General features: G+C 41.7%; 1 protein-coding gene across 1 annotated transcript in view; it reads left to right on the plus strand.

Moving 5' to 3' along the window:
- The window catches only part of sox5 (SRY-box transcription factor 5), a 260,812-nt gene that overhangs the window by 38,651 nt on the left and 206,227 nt on the right, over positions 1-15,934 (plus strand). Inside the window, exon 2 of the mRNA XM_032504960.1 lies at positions 6,435-6,499. The gene's annotated coding sequence lies outside the window, so the exon portion shown is untranslated. The remainder of the gene's footprint in view (positions 1-6,434; positions 6,500-15,934) is intronic.

Consider the following 15,934-nt stretch of genomic DNA (forward strand, 5'->3'; position numbering starts at 1 on the left):
TGCGCAGTCTCCTCTTAACAGTTGTTCTAGAGATGTGTCTGCTGCTAGAACTCTGTGCTTTATTCCTCTGGTCTCTAATCTGAGCTGCTGTTAACTTGTGATTTCTGAGGCTGGTGACCCAGAAGAACTTATCCTCAGCAGCAGAGGTGACTCTTGGTCTTCCTTTCCTGGGGTGGTCCTCGTGTGAGCCCGTTTCATTGTCACGCTTGATGGTTTTTGTGACTGCACTTGGGGACACATTCAAAGTTTTTGCAATTTTTCGGACTGACTGACCGTCATTTCTTGAAGTAATGATGGCCACTTGTTTCTCTTTACTTAGCTGATTGGTTCTTGCCATAATATGAATTCTAACAGTTGTCCAATAGGGCTGTCGGCTATGTATCAACTTGACTTCTGCACAACACAACTGACGGTCCCAACTCCATTAATAAGGCAAGGAATTCCACTAAATAACCTTGACAAGGCACACCTGTGAAGGGAAAACCATTTCAGGTGACTACCTCATGAAGCTCATTGAGAGAACACCAAGGGTTTGCAGCACTATCAAAAAAGGTGGCTACTTTGAAGTCTGTCTTAGATGTGTCTGTAAACTCGTGATTATAAAAAGGTAGCGCACTTTCTTCCCCTGGGGTTGAGGCTGTCAGGCTGTTCCACTTAGCGCTAGCCCTAGAGGCCTGGAGAACTTCCGTTGTGTAATAAGCAGCGTTTTTTGTGTTGCATTTGTTTTCGGGGATTGTGTGCTTTTCTTTAGCATTGTTTCTGTTTTTTGGGTTGTGTTCTTTTTGCATTGTTTGTGTATTTGCAGTGTGTTTGTGTATTTGCAGTGTGTTTGTGTATTTGGTTGTGTTGTGCGTATTTGCAGCATGTTTGCTAAATGCTGCGCATGTGTTGTTAAATTAATGAAGATGTTTTCTTAATTTGCTTGTGTTTTGTCTGTTTGCGTGTGTTTCATTATGTTGCAGTGCGTACATTACTGCCCCCTGGAGCCAGGGGGCGGTAAAACCATAGACAGTTAAAGAAATGGACCAACAGATCCCGTTAGAAAATAGAAGCACTTTTCCGATGATGGCTAAACGTTACTGCGCAGCCTCCAACTGAGCTTGATGACGTATTTGTGACATGGGCAACGTGTCTTTAAGTTGTAAATCTTCTGGTAGCTGGGCCAAGAGAAATCTCAATCATTCCCTATCAGCAGAGACGGAGAGCGTAGGTATATGTTAGAAGATAACATAGGCACAGGCTAATTACTGCTAACTAACATGCTAGTTAACGTTAGTAATTGAAGCTAAACAGCCAATGGAAGTCCAAACTGTCTGCCTGCTTCTCCTGACAATACGGTGATTGTTGACTATGTGACGGAAAGTCATGCGGTTATGACGCAATCGCCTATTTTTACAAGAACGTCTGCTATGGCGCCATAACGTGAGGTACAAGGTCTTTTATACAATGTTGTGTTTTGTTAGAAATAAACAACGGACAAATAGAGTCTTTAAATGCTTCAAATGTGAAGTTATTCACTGTCAAAGTGGCACCAAAATGAATGGCAGTCAGTGGGATGCTAACTGCAAGTGATGGCTTTCTACCATTAAAATGGCGCCATGGGAGCTACGCTTAGAGAGGAGAGGCTTACCCCCTTGGGAAAAACACACACTTCACACAAAGTTGGGATTTCTACACAGTATTTTTGGGGTTGAAAAAACTTCAAGGGTGAATAGTTGGTTTGGCAAATGTATGGCTGGTTAACCACCCGAGCTCAGTTAAAGAGCAGTGAGCTGAGCTTTTTTACTGAACCATGTGGGGACAGTCTTCCACACAGCAGGTTAGGCAGTCCCAAAAAGATACCTTTGGCTCAATATAATAAAAAAAACTAACCAATGTTACACCATCTGTATGTGAAGTAAGCTGCCTGATAAAAATATGATACACCAGGACAAGGACTTTAAATAGACTTAGACTTCTCTTTATTGATCCTTTGGGATGACTCCCGTAGGAAATTGAAAGTTCCAGCAGCAGTTTTAGCAAGAAAAAAAGAAATAAAAAATAGATAAAAAGACAGTATAAAGACAACAAAATAACAATAAAAATAATAACAATAAGAACATTCGTCAAATAAACAAAGAAAAGACCATAAATTATTATTAAAGTGTCAGTGTTTGAGTAATGTTAAGTAAACTCAATCAATTACCCACTCCACTTGACCTACAGTTGATTTCTACTTATGTTACCCCTCGTGAAACTGACATTCCGCTAAACAACTGAAGCTTGTGTTTGGTCCTACTTTGCTCTCAGTGGTGTGTGAAATGTAACGTAATGTAACACATGTATTGTTCTCCAGCTGGGAGAGAGAGAGAGGTCGACATTAAGCCCGCTGCGCCATCACTCCTTCAGGCCTACCTCTGTGCACAAATGCTTCTGTGTGTGTGTGTGAATTTTACTCTACCAACATGTTATATGTATTGTCTAAGTGTTAATTTCGTAACTGTGTGTGTCTTCAGTGTGTACATAGGGTGTTTGGGTTTACTGTGTGTGTGTGTGTGTGTGTGTGTGTGTGTGTGTGTGTGTGTGTGTGTGTGTGTGTGTGTGTGTGTGTGTGTGTGTGTGTGTGTGTGTGTGTGTGTGTAAGTGAGTGTGCTTGTCTGTGGTTTTTTTGGTGTGCTTGTCATTTTGCTGGTGTGTGCCTAAGTGGCCATTGTGCAGACACAGTGGAGGAGAGGGAGACCAGCTAGGAACATAAAGCCACTAGTCCAGCTTTGCGGCTCCACCAGCAGCCAGCCAGCCCCATTCGGCATGCACCTGGCGTCCCCTCACACACACCACCATTATTAATTGCTAATACATATTTATGTGGCACAAATTTGCCATTTGTTTATGCATATTATCAATAGCACGGGGTGCTTAGCCAGAGAAAACAGTGACCTTTTTAAAGAGTAATAAATGGAAGTGTGTGTGTGTGTGTGTGTGTGTGTGTGTGTGTGTGTGTGTCTAATGGCTGATGTTTGAGAGGGAGGTGTTGGGTTGGAACAAGGGGAGGAGGGTGGCTGTTTTGTGCCTGGACGTGGCAGAGAGGCAGCTGAGGTCTGCCAAGAGGAGATCCACTGATCTGGATGTTTACCCACAGTTTGTATTTCACACAGGTAATGAGCTGTCTTTGTCCTCGGCTTCATTAGCTTTGTCCATGTTCACAGTGTCTGTACTGGATGTTTCTTTGAGAGTGTAAGGATGATTTTGCATATAAGTATTTTTTTAATTCATCTACAAATGTGTGTAAATATTAAGGACGTATGACCAGCTGACTCCCTCTGCAGTTGAATCCCACCCATTAGCACTCTACAATAGGAGACTTTTCAAGTTACTCCACCCACTTTATAATATAATTAGATATTGATGTATAGCTGACATCTTGGCTTTTTCCATTTGCTCTCAATCAAAACTGGATAGGGTTGAATTGGCCCCGAATGGACTAGACTAGACTAGACTGGGATGGGATAAGAAAAACTTAACTTGACTACTTTGGTCAGGACTTGACTGTACTGGACTAAAATAGACTGGACTACTCTGTTCTGAAGATGGTTGCGAAACAATACCATTTTTTTATCTGTGGAATAAATGAGGCTACAGCCAGTTTGCTTAGTACAAAGACTAAGAAGCAGTGGGAAGCAGCTACATTGGCTCTGTCCGAAGGAAACCAAATCCCCTACAAGTACCTCTAAAGCTCATTAATGAACATGTTACAAGTGTAAAAAAGTGGTTTTCTGGTGGGTTAGAAGCCTGACTTTTTCTTGGCTATGTGTAGTGACTTCCTGGAGTCATGAGGTTTTCAGGCAACTACAGAGTCTAGGATGAGTCGGCAGTGAATTGAACAATGAAAGCAAGCAGAACAATTAACTAGTGCAATTTCCAAATTTGGAAGACAAGTGTTTTAAACAGCCTCCGTAAGGGAGCTCTGATGTGAATAGATTTTCTGAAGGAAGGACTCATTCTGTTCTGCATATTTTACACAAAAGATATTACAAGAGCAAACACTTTTTATTTCAACTGTTTTCAGTTGCACAAAGTGTTGAGCTACTGGTCTACATATACTTTATTAGTCTATGGTTTTATAGCTCAATCTGCCCCTTTACACTTTGATTTTCCTTTTACTATAGTTCTATCTTCTTCACAGCTGGGATCTCATTTAAAAAACTGTGTGTAGGAGCTTTACTAAAAGTGTACATATGACCAAAAGCCAAAAATGGCGTACGCCAAAAAATTCAGATTTATCAAACAGTATGTACTCGCATCTGTAAACAGTGTTCCCTTTATGAATCACAGATTATCCATAAGTGTGCATACATGAATCGGCCTCTTATGCAGGCCATGTACATGCCCATTTTTTTTACCATAAATAGTCAGTGCAAGCACCTAATGAATGCTGATCATTATGTTAATAACCTTGGCAGTTCTTTTGTTACGCCGAATTATGACGGCTGGTAGGGAAACGGCAAAAAACTTTTCAAACGCTCGAGAATTGCTGCAAGTTATTGCAGCATATATAATTTCGTCTTTTTCTCGCACACTAAGGAAACCTGATGTTGAGACTTCCTACATTAATAATACCGTCCAAAACGGCAGGCATTAAAGCACTTAAGGACAGCTTCGGAATACCAGATCTGTATGATAAGATTTAACAGAACTATACATTATATCCAAACAAGCCTTAGTGATAAAGTTAAAGATGATATATAATGTTTATATAAAACACTTAGTTGTCTGCCGTTTCCCTCAGGGAACAGCCGGTTGCCCCCAGAGTGGCAAGGACCTGTATTTAGACCGGGATGGCACGATTCCGGAGTGTTGCCCTCACTACTGGACCCTATTCAGTACATAGATCCAAGAGCACAGTCATTGTCATGGTCCCTTTCTCTCCTGATTCTTCCATTTGGGGTTAGTCCTCCTGCAGTGCCATCATGCAGCATTACGCGATAACAATTTGTGATTGTTAACACCTGGCCAAAGTCCCAGCATCACGGACGGACGGACGAGACATTGAGAATTGTAGCAGAGGGTGTTGAACAGGAACATGGAGGCAGCAGGTGACTCCAACCACAGATCCAGACTCCACAGCTCCAGAGCCAGAACCACCTGCAGGAAGCGATAGGAGGAGAGAGGAGAGGGGCGAGAGAGCACAAGACTCCAGGAAAGGGAAGAAGTCAAGTTAGTAACATGGATTAATGGAATGAGTTTGCATACAGATGGAGAGAAGGAGGAAGACAGAGGTGCCCAGTGCATCAGGGGAAGTCCCCCAGCAGTCTAGGCCTAAAGCAGCGTAACTAAGGGATGGTTCAGCACTCTGGGGGAGCTATATCAAAGAGGAAAGTCCTAAGCCTTCTCTTAAATGTGGAGATGGTGTCTGCCTCCTGAACCCAACGGACAATGTGACGGTGAAAAGCGCCGATTAAGAACATATTTTTATTTAAGATTTGAGTTGTATTTCACAAGGTGGTTATGGAACAATAATCACTCTGTATATATATAGTTATTAATTGTTGCTGTTATCTTATGGTAGAGTGTTTGATGCTATCATGTATTCAATGGAGTTGGGCAATCTCCTCCTGCGCTTCGTAACGGGCAAATGTGACGGTGAAAAGCGCCGATTAAATATTAAGAACATATTTTTATTTAAGATTTGAGTTGTATTTTACAAGGTGGTTATGAAACAATAATCACTCAGCACAAGCGCAAATAATCCTGCTGGATTTAATTTTCATGATAACGTAGATGATATGCTCCACTTATTATGTCTAACATGTTGTCTGTATGTTTATCTGTCTTGTATGGCTGGTGAGCCAAAGGAAAATGTCCACTTTGGTAGACATTCAAGATTTATTCTATTCTTTTCTATATGGAGTGAAAAAATGTGCGTGAGGCATCAACACTTGAAAATATTACGAGTAATCATTATTTCTGCATGTACTTTCTGCAGTCTGACTGCAGTTCTCCACCTCACCATCTGCGTTGCCAATTCCCATTGTCTCCAAAATGTGTGTACGCATGGGTCCGAGTTTCCGTGGAGGGCCGCACATTCTCCCGTCAAGTTTGTTCTTTATTAATCACAACCTTAGCGTGGGAAGTGGCGTACGCACATTTCCAGCCCCGTTTTGTGCATACGCCACGTTTATAAATGAGACCCCAGTTCTTTTTTATTCCTCATTTCCTTCTTTCCTGTCTCTCTCTTTTTTGGTCTCTTATAGTCATTGATGTTCCTTGTTTGTTCCTCTTGGCTTTTCTCTCCACTCTCCTTCAATCTCTTTAAAGATCTCATGTGCTCCACACTTCATTGTCCCTCTTTTTTTCTTCTCACCACTGTAACATCTCCGTAAAGACCATGTTATTGTCAACCTAGCTGTTTCTTTGAGTGGGAAATCCAGCTAAATCTCTCTGTTTGTTTTTACCAGGCTCGGCCGTGTCTCTGATGGGTATCTACTCTTCAGCAGAGCTACCTTTCCTGGGACGCTTGTAGGTCAGCTGCTATTTTCTTAACACACACACACACACACACAATAGAAATATGTATGTGCTCAAGGTACTCTGCTTTTAAACTATGGCAAACAAAATTGGGTTGAGTGACAGTGTCAGTCAGGCACTCTCTCTCTCTTTCATATTACACACATGAACCCTCTCCCTCTCTCTGTAACCCAGCCTTTATGTGGCCTTCATGAGGTCACACACAGGGCTCAAGTCAGTTTCCATGACTACACAGTCAGCATCCAGCCAATCGGCATTCTCAGCTGGCCACTATGAGGCCTCTGGGCAGCCAGTAAGCATCATATCTGTACATCTGACATGGAGGGCAAAGGGGTGTGTGTGTGTGTGTGTGTGTGTGTGTGTGTGTGTGTGTGTGTGTGTGTGTGTGTGTGTTTGATTTTTTTGGCAGTGTGAAGTAGGGGGATTAGAACAAGGGCCTCTAATTTGTCTTTTGAAGAGCACTTACAACAATGTTTCTTCTTAGCATTAAACAAAAAGGTATTATAATATAGAATATATCCAAATGCAATATGCTTTAAGTAGTTTTTTAGACATTCACACAGTATGTGTGTATCAGTGACAAAACAGATCTTTCTTCTTTATTTCATTTATACTGAGGCTAGAAAAAAAAAACATGCTCAAATTCAGTCCAAAGTTTTGTGACACATTAGTTCCAGGCGGACATTCCTTTCACCATGAATAGTATACAAAATACATAGGACACTATGCAAAGCATGCCAGGAAACTCTCATCCTCTTGAGAAATGGGAGCCACAAATACACAACAGTGTAGGAAACTCCATGGGGACTGAGACCAACAACCCAGATACACAAGTAAATACTAGAGGAACAAAATTCCCTCATTGAACTTGACATCTCCCGTGGGAGAGAAAGCAACATGACCAAGTTTATTTTTCAACAACTTTCTACCACGTACACTCTGAGACTGAAATACTTTCCTCCTTCTGCGTTCTTCATACTGCTCTTTATGTTCAGTAGGGTTGTATGTCTCGAGATCAGCAGCTTTCCCCTCGCAGATGAGACAGGAAGCAGCCACATTAAATGCCACAACAAATATTTTGAGCCATTATAAAGATAATTTTTGTGTTTTGATTTTGCAACACTACTAGAAAAGTAGGTGAACACTCAAAAATAAAAGCCCTTCTATCAAAAAATAATGAAAAAAATAGAGAAAATAATTTGTGGGGTGGATGTTACAAACTTTTGTAAACATGTGGATGGCTGTATGAAATGTATTGCAGGCTGGATCTGAAAAATTGTAAGTATCAGTTACAGGCCTGTGTGCAAGCTGACCAATCAATTATCTGTGTATAATACTTGTTTGCTTCCAAGTAGAATTAAGAGAATGTTAGCTTGACATTTGCCCCAACAAGCGCATGCATACAGTAAGTGCAACACCATGCAAAGCTTAACCAATTCCCAGTGTCTCCTGTCTTTTCTCTTAGTAGGAATCACGTGTCCTCTTGCTACGTTGCTCGATGTATTTTGTAATGTTCCCTGTTTCATAGCCCCTGGAGTTGTACTAGTGTATGAACTGGGACATTGTGAGCGCGAGGGGTGAGAGGGCCAGAGAGGTAAATGGTCAGAGAACAGCATATGGAGGGTAGGGAGAGTGGGATTGTTTGTTTTGGAAAAGGAAAGCCGTGGGACAGCAAAGGACAGCTGAGACAAAAGAGACATATGGAGCTTCAACACAGAGCCTGCTTTATTATTTATTTGTATTATTATTTATTTTATTTTAGCACTGAAATACCTCTATGGTCAAATTGTTCCTCCACTTTCTTTAGATTTTCAGTACAAGCAAGAAAAAGTGTGGCTTTGAAGTAGTGATGGTAGACAGAGACAATTGAAATAAAAGTGGGAAGAGAGACAGACAGGTAAATTGACAGACAGTAAGACAGACAGACAGACAGATAGGGAGGTGTAAGTTAGGTCAGTTAAGTTGGGACATATGGCTCCTGCAAGCCCTGAGACTCTCTACTAAGGGACCACAAGGACAGAATACAAAAGTAAAGACCCACATGCCATCTGCACAAGGGACAAAGAATGGGAGATATGAGTAGTGTGTGTGAGAGGGCAAGTATAGCCCAGCAACAATGCCAGGCCCGTTGAGATTAGACACACAAACACAGGCATACACACGCACGCGCGCATCCCAAAAAAGAAAAGCATATGCACATTCTTTTTGGACACACATGCATACACAAACTTTCAGACGCAAATGAACGCATGTGAACACATTCACTTCAGCACATGCACATGCTCTCAAACACTGTCACTTTGACTGAAACAGACTTTATGTCACTGCTGTCTCTTCATCTGCCAGAGCGGCCATCCAGAAAGCCTTGTCCTCAAATCAGATTGTGTGTCTGTGCATGTGTGCTCTCCTTCCTGTCAGACACCACTGAAGTGGTACACTTCACAGAGCATTATATTGTCTGACATATGGGTTTTTGCCCCTCTGCTCTGTCCAGGAAACAAGGCCAAGTGGGCAGCCTCAGAATGGAGCCCTTGGGTTTGATGCAGTTTCCATCAAGTCCAGTTGTCTTTAATGTTAGCAGAGTGAAACTGGGGTACTGATGGGGCTCAGCTAACAGGGTCAGCGGCCCCAGCGCTGGGTCACTTTGTTGTGTGTTGGATTTTCTATGCAACTTCTGGGTCAGCAACGAAGGTTGGGAGAGCAGGTTGTTCCCATGTGTCAATATGTGACAGACACACTTTCTGTGAATAGCTCACCTACATGCTTTTACCCCTAAACTACAGTCTTCAATTTGCTATCCATTCACAAATCTACAGAGACTTACAACTTTTTTTTTTTTACTCTTATTTTCTCATTGAAGTTATAATTATTGTCGACTAACAATGCAGAAACAAGCAGGGACTGTGTTAAAAAAAACTGCTATTTTGGTGGTGCCTTCAAGGAAACTTGAATACAATGTACTCATAAAGTTGCGTAGAGTAAAACATGGTTAGTAGGATGGATCCAACATAACGCACCCTGAATGAATAGATGTGGTTTGAAGGCATTTTCTGTCCCCTGACATAGATTTTGTAACTTCACAAAGGCTTTTTTTCAATGGCCAGCATTAGCTGAGCCGTGCCAAGCCAAGCCGTGATGGCATGTGTTTCCAATACAGCCTCTCAGTAACCTCTTGGTAGAAGGGCTGACCAAGACCAACCTGCTTTCAGCCAAGTCAGAGCTTAAGCTACACTGATGCAGATTGGAACATTTCCTGTTGTTCACATTAAAAGCGTTCCACTGGCAAATCTGTGGGATTTTTTTTTTATGTGTAGAATGCAAAGGAAATGTATTAGCTTCATTAGCGGTGCTATCTGTAGGTTGATTTTGACAGGTGGGGCAAACAAAACAATTTTTTTGCAGCTGAGACCTGGCCTACCACTTGGGGAACACAGCATGGACAAAACAAACAAATGCTAAATAAACATGTTTATTTTTAACCCATAGAAGTAAAACACAGTAGGCCTACAACAATACAATCATATCTAACAGGTAGAAGCCACTTAACTTGTCACATCTTCTGACACAATTAGGATCAGAGCAATGAAATGTGGACGACTTTTAGTTTTGCACTGTAAAAGTATTCTCTTCAGCCAAAACCAAAATATTTGTTGTAATTTATGAGACGCAGGGAAAAGAGAGGCCGTGTGACAGGCTACAGTATGCATAGATTTCTCTTGGTTTATAAGTCTGACAAGACTGAAAATTTTCAGTTGACAGTTACACACTCACACAACACTTCCCACTTTAGTTTTTTACATCAGAAGTCAACCCCTCAAGCTACAAGCTACCAGCTACCGGATACCGGCAGGATCGAGACAGGGACCAGTGTAGGAGAATTTAAACAATGTCTGAGTTGTAAAACGCATCTTCTTGTCACGTAAGGGCCCTGTTCATGTTGCACAGACATGTTATTTGCATTTTATGTCTGTTAAGAAGCACAAAGGCTCTCTAAAACTTGCCCCGACAACTGCCGTTTTTGTGGATAATGCCGCTTTAAATGTGAAGGATTGCAAGAGAAGAAAACCTAGCTGCTTCCATCGTCAACCACAGCCAGTTCCTTATCGTCCTTATCGCAAAAAAGCTTCTCTCAGAGATGACCCAATCGGAAAAGTGAGAGCTAACTGTAAACGTTTGTAGAGATTTGGGTAGTTTTTTTTGTTTTGTGTTGTTTTTCAGCTTTTTTAAGATGCTCCGTTGAAATTTGTGTGTTAGCAGTGTTTTCTTCGGGCACGGCAATGCAGACAGAACTGTTTGAGGGACTTCCACACATCGCTCCAGGAGTCTGTTTGCCTTTTTGACACAAAGTGTGCTTTTAGGCTGTCAGTAAGGGCCGCAGCTTTGGACACAGTGCAGTTGGATGACTGTAGGGCCTTTAGCGTAATGTGGATCACACGCAGTATCTTCTCAAACACAACGAGGCTTGTAATGAATGACATTCTCAACATGAAGTCATGGATACCACTTTCTTGTGCTGACCACTTCTCTCCCTCTTCACTAATTGCTCTCAAACACTTCGTAATCGCAGAGTAGTGACTTTTTTATGGGCTGAAATATGTGCAGAACTGAAACTAAATTTGAATCATTTATATTTGAATGGCTAAGCTTGAATAATTGCATTGAAAAACTGAATAATTGCATTGAAAAACTGAATAAACACAAGCACTAAATTTAATTTGTGCGCCAAGCAGTGTATGTAGTTTGCGTAGGGGTGAGTCTCTTTGTTGTGCTGCTGCACACCAGGCACATGACCTGACATCACAGACGCACCGTAACTCTGTGCCACCATTGGGATGTTTTTAAGACCACACATATCAAGCCCAGCGTTGCGAGATGCATAGCAGTCCATAAAACACAAAACACGCTCCTTGATTTCCAATTCCTTGCATATGTTATGCACACTGACAGCTGCTCAGTTTTGGAGGACCTAGTCTCGTTCACCATTATGGAGAAAATTACAGTTTCCTGCACCTTTTCAGCAATGTTGTTGTAAATCTTGTGTGCACAGATGCCAATTATTTCATTTTGAAAATCTAGGCTTGTGGTATTAAAATATTTGGATTGCATATTTTCAAAATCAGCATCATATTTCGATATAAAACTGCAGACCTCAAGGAAATTGTCATGCAATTTTGACTCTTCTCCTTCCTTGTGCCCACTAAAGGGCATTCCAAGTTTAGACAGTAACCTCACAACATCTACTACTTTGCATAGATAACCTCCGTTCTTTTCGACTATGGCTTCATGGCTTTCAGAAAGTTTAGCTGCAATAGATCCCTTTGAGGATGAGCTGGCTTGGAACTTATTCCATTGAATGATGCAGGTAATCATACAGTACAGGAGGAAAAGACAAAATAGCAAATAGCCGTTAACACAAAGCCGTAAGAAAACCGAAGATACACAGATTGGACAATAATATAAAATGATATAGGTAAACAAATCTGACAGACTGGGTAAAAGAAAATTAACGACTTTGAGTGTATAAACGGGCACAAATAATATTCAGAAATCCTTTTATTTTAGATTATTAGAATTTACTTACATTGTGTGCGTGTGTGTGTGTGTGTGTGTGTGTGTGTGTGTGTGTGTGTGTGTGTGTGTGGAGAATTGTATAATTTCCCACAATATTCCAGAAATCTTGTAGCCAGTGAATCATGCATATACATTAATGCATTTGGACATGATCCATGCATGAACTCTTCACTTCCACCAGGACTAATCCGTTTCAAAGACAAGGGACATTGTCCCCCACCGGGGTGCTTGCTTTTTCTAATGTGTGTGTGTGAGACACAGAGTGGGTGGGTTGGTGTGTTTACAGGCGTGTGGGTGCTGAGCAGCTGATGGCGTAAACAGATAAAGCTGTGATGGAGGATGTACGCTCTCTTGTTTGAGTTTAAGAGACAAACGGCTGTCCGAAATACACACATAAGCATGAATACACACATACACACACCACCCCCACTCTGCAGTGTGTATACACCACACGTCAGGTCTTAAGTGCTTGGTAACAAAGGGTTTCACTGTAAATACAATGGTGAGTAATGCTAAGAAGACTGGCCTGTGGTCACTGCAGCCATGCAAGTTCTGAGAGATAGTGAATGGGAATGTTTGGTGGGCTAGTATTTTCAAAGGACTGCCTAGCGTCTGGTCTACTTTTAAAGGTGCTGTGTGTAGCATTTGGGGTTTCTCAAAATGAAAACCACATTTCCCGTAAATCGGTTGCTTTCCCCTCCCTGGTGTTGTTCCATGTTCAGTTACTTTAGAGGAAAAACTAGAGGAAGAACAAAAATAAGGGCCTTGATCCCGCCCTACAAGACTGTATTAATTTCATAGGAATTTTCAGCATGTGTTCTTACACATAGCTTATATTATGCCAATCTGGACAGAGGAACTGAGATAAAGTAAAAATGACTCGTTCCCCTTTTTGTGCAAGAAAACAATCCATCGGATTTCCTGTGCGTTGTGACCCAATACAATAATAAAATCGGTGGTCAGCATTGTCATTGTCATCCTGTATCCTGCAGTGTTTGGCCACATATCTTTGTAGACTTGGATGCCATAGATGTACTTTTACAGTGTAGATAAGGAGCTGTATGTACTTGCCAATCTTGCGCAATGTAAAAATACCTCAACACGACACACTATACTGTTACTGAGATCACGGCAGAAAAAGTGGCAGCAGAAACGAGATCCATCAGTTTCCATTCATAACTTTCCACCATTTTGTTTGAATTTAGTTAACACTTCCTCACATTGTAAATGTGTGTCACTTCATTTTTTATTTTCCAATAGTTGCGCGTTAGTTTGACTACTGTGACAGCCATATTACTTTATTGTGCTACCAAAGTGTAAACGGCCAGTATAGACTAACAGGCTCCTTACCAAAATTCTCACTTCTCTACAGAACTTCCAGCACTTTCAGTGCTTTGTAATGAAAACACATTTATTTATTATTACTATTTATTTATTACATTTATTTTAAATATCACAGTTTAGCACATGGGAGCTAGACAAGGAAGATCTCTGTATTTATGTTGGCTAAAAAATCTGAAACCTCGACAACATGGAATACAGCTATTGTTATTGTTGAACCCCCCCCCCCCTTACAACACACACAGCTCAGCAGTGGGAGCACATCATCTGTCCCCAGCCCAGGCGTAGGGGCGACAGATTGTCCTCGCGGTGTTCCTTCAGGTCCCATCTCCAAACACCCACAACCACACACCACACACAAACACACACACACACACACACACACACACACACACACACACACACACACGAACAATCTGCCCACTGACATACTGTTCTCATAGTATTCCCTCAGAGTGCAGGCAGGGCGGTTTCTCTGCCTTTATCTCAGAGGAATATTAATACAACACACCATGATTCACAACATTTCTACATGGGGACACAGATATGTTACGCAAATGTATCTGTTATTTTATGCTTGGGGCTTTGTTCCTGTTAGAAAAGTAGATTTACGTGCTGATGAGCAGGATTGTTTGACACACAAACGCACACAGTGAGCAATGTTACAGATGAAGATTAACAACGTGCGTTCAGATCAAATAGGGGATCACTACTTGCGGCGCAGAACAAATGGATCTCACATCAATGGCTATCTGCTACTATAAGATATGGCACAGTGTGGAGATCAAAACGCCAGCGTGACGTATTTAACTGTCACAAAACTGCCGCATCAATTAAACATCAAGAGCATGCATTCTATAGCCTGACCCAGTGATAATCAAGGGCGTTTTTAGTATCAAAGTGCTGCTCAGTAAACGCCAGGCCTTTAAAGATCATCATCCATAAACATTACCTGGCTTTGTTCTTTGCTCTTGGGGAAACGGCACAGACGTCCACACCTTCCTATTGCTCTTTCTGGGACTCTACACCCCCCCTACCCCCTACCCTGTACCTGTGTGTGCAAAGAACTACAGGCCTCACAGATATCTCCCTATAGCCTCCCTAATGTGCTTTCTGTTTCTCTGTGGAATTCTCTTTCCTTGAAGAAAAACAGAAAGTAAGATAGAGAACAGAGGCGAAAGAGAGTGAGATGAAGTGCAGGTACTTTCATTCCACCCCCCTCCCCCCTCTCTCTGGGTGCCTGGGTTATGGCCAATTAGGCCTATTAGCAACAACAAAACACGAGAAACACAACAAAACCCGGTCGGCAGGCAGGCAGGCAGGTAGTTAACGGTGGGAGGAATTGCTATCTCTCCCACCGACAGGAACAAAGAAAACGCTCTCCAGAGTGCCGGTGGAAGAATTTATACCTCCCAGTGTTCTCAATTCTACAATTAAACTCTTTACTGCAATTTCCTGTTGTTTGGCGTCTCCAGAGGGACCTTCCAATGTGCTTCAGTGATTTTTACACCTGCAAAATGGCGTGTTATGTAATTAACCAAGTTCAAGACAGTTGCTCAGAGGTGCAGCGAAGCTACAACTTTGCAGTTTTTAAGCATGCCTCTGTTAAGTCTTGTGATAGGGATGACACATTGAATAAATGTGATTATTATATTTCATTGTGATTTGTAATTCCTTCATATCTGCTCTGGGCAATACAGCCCAATGTGGTAATATGATTTACCTGAAGACACTTAACAGTGAGGAAATTCTGCAATTCTAGTTGTATAATTTGATAAAACTGTTAACAGATTTCTGTTAACAGTCCTTACTCATTACACCACTGATGCAACAATACCTAAAAGCCACTACACGACATGTTATGTAACTAGTACCTGGTTGAACTAGTACCTTTCCAGATGTGCCAGTGTGGTGTCCAGGTGTGATATGAAGAAAAGTGATTTTCTACCTATGTGGAAGCAGGGAAAAGTGACGATTAGGGCAACATATACAGTACATGTTCAAAATAATAGCAGTCCAACATAGGGCTGCATGATTATGGCCAAAATGATTATCACGATTATTTTGATCAAAATTTTGATCGCGATCATTCTCACAATTATTTGTTGATTTTAACCAAAACAAATTTTATCGTCACATAGGCTATTTATAACAGCGAGAGGGAGTGTGATGGACGCTACTCACAGAGAGACGGCTGATCATTATGAACGGGTCCAGCACGGGTCGAATGGCGGATACACACGTTGTGTGTATGAAACGTCTGTATCGTCACTGCGCTGCATTTTTATGAACTATGATATTCTGGCCATGGGTCAAATCTCTGGCCCAGGTCCAGGTCCTGGTCCAGCAGCTCCGTCTCACACGCTCTTACTCTAACAACTGAAGTTAGTTGCATTCAATAATTTCTTCTGTGCTCTTCGCCGTGGCGGGCGCGATAACAGAGTTACCCGCGGCAACACTGGTACAATTACAGGTTTGCCCCTCATATTTAACAATATCCAGCTGTGTTAATAAAAAA

The sequence above is a fragment of the Etheostoma spectabile genome, chromosome 23 (genome assembly GCF_008692095.1).
Source record: "Etheostoma spectabile isolate EspeVRDwgs_2016 chromosome 23, UIUC_Espe_1.0, whole genome shotgun sequence".
Taxonomy (NCBI): domain Eukaryota; kingdom Metazoa; phylum Chordata; class Actinopteri; order Perciformes; family Percidae; genus Etheostoma; species Etheostoma spectabile.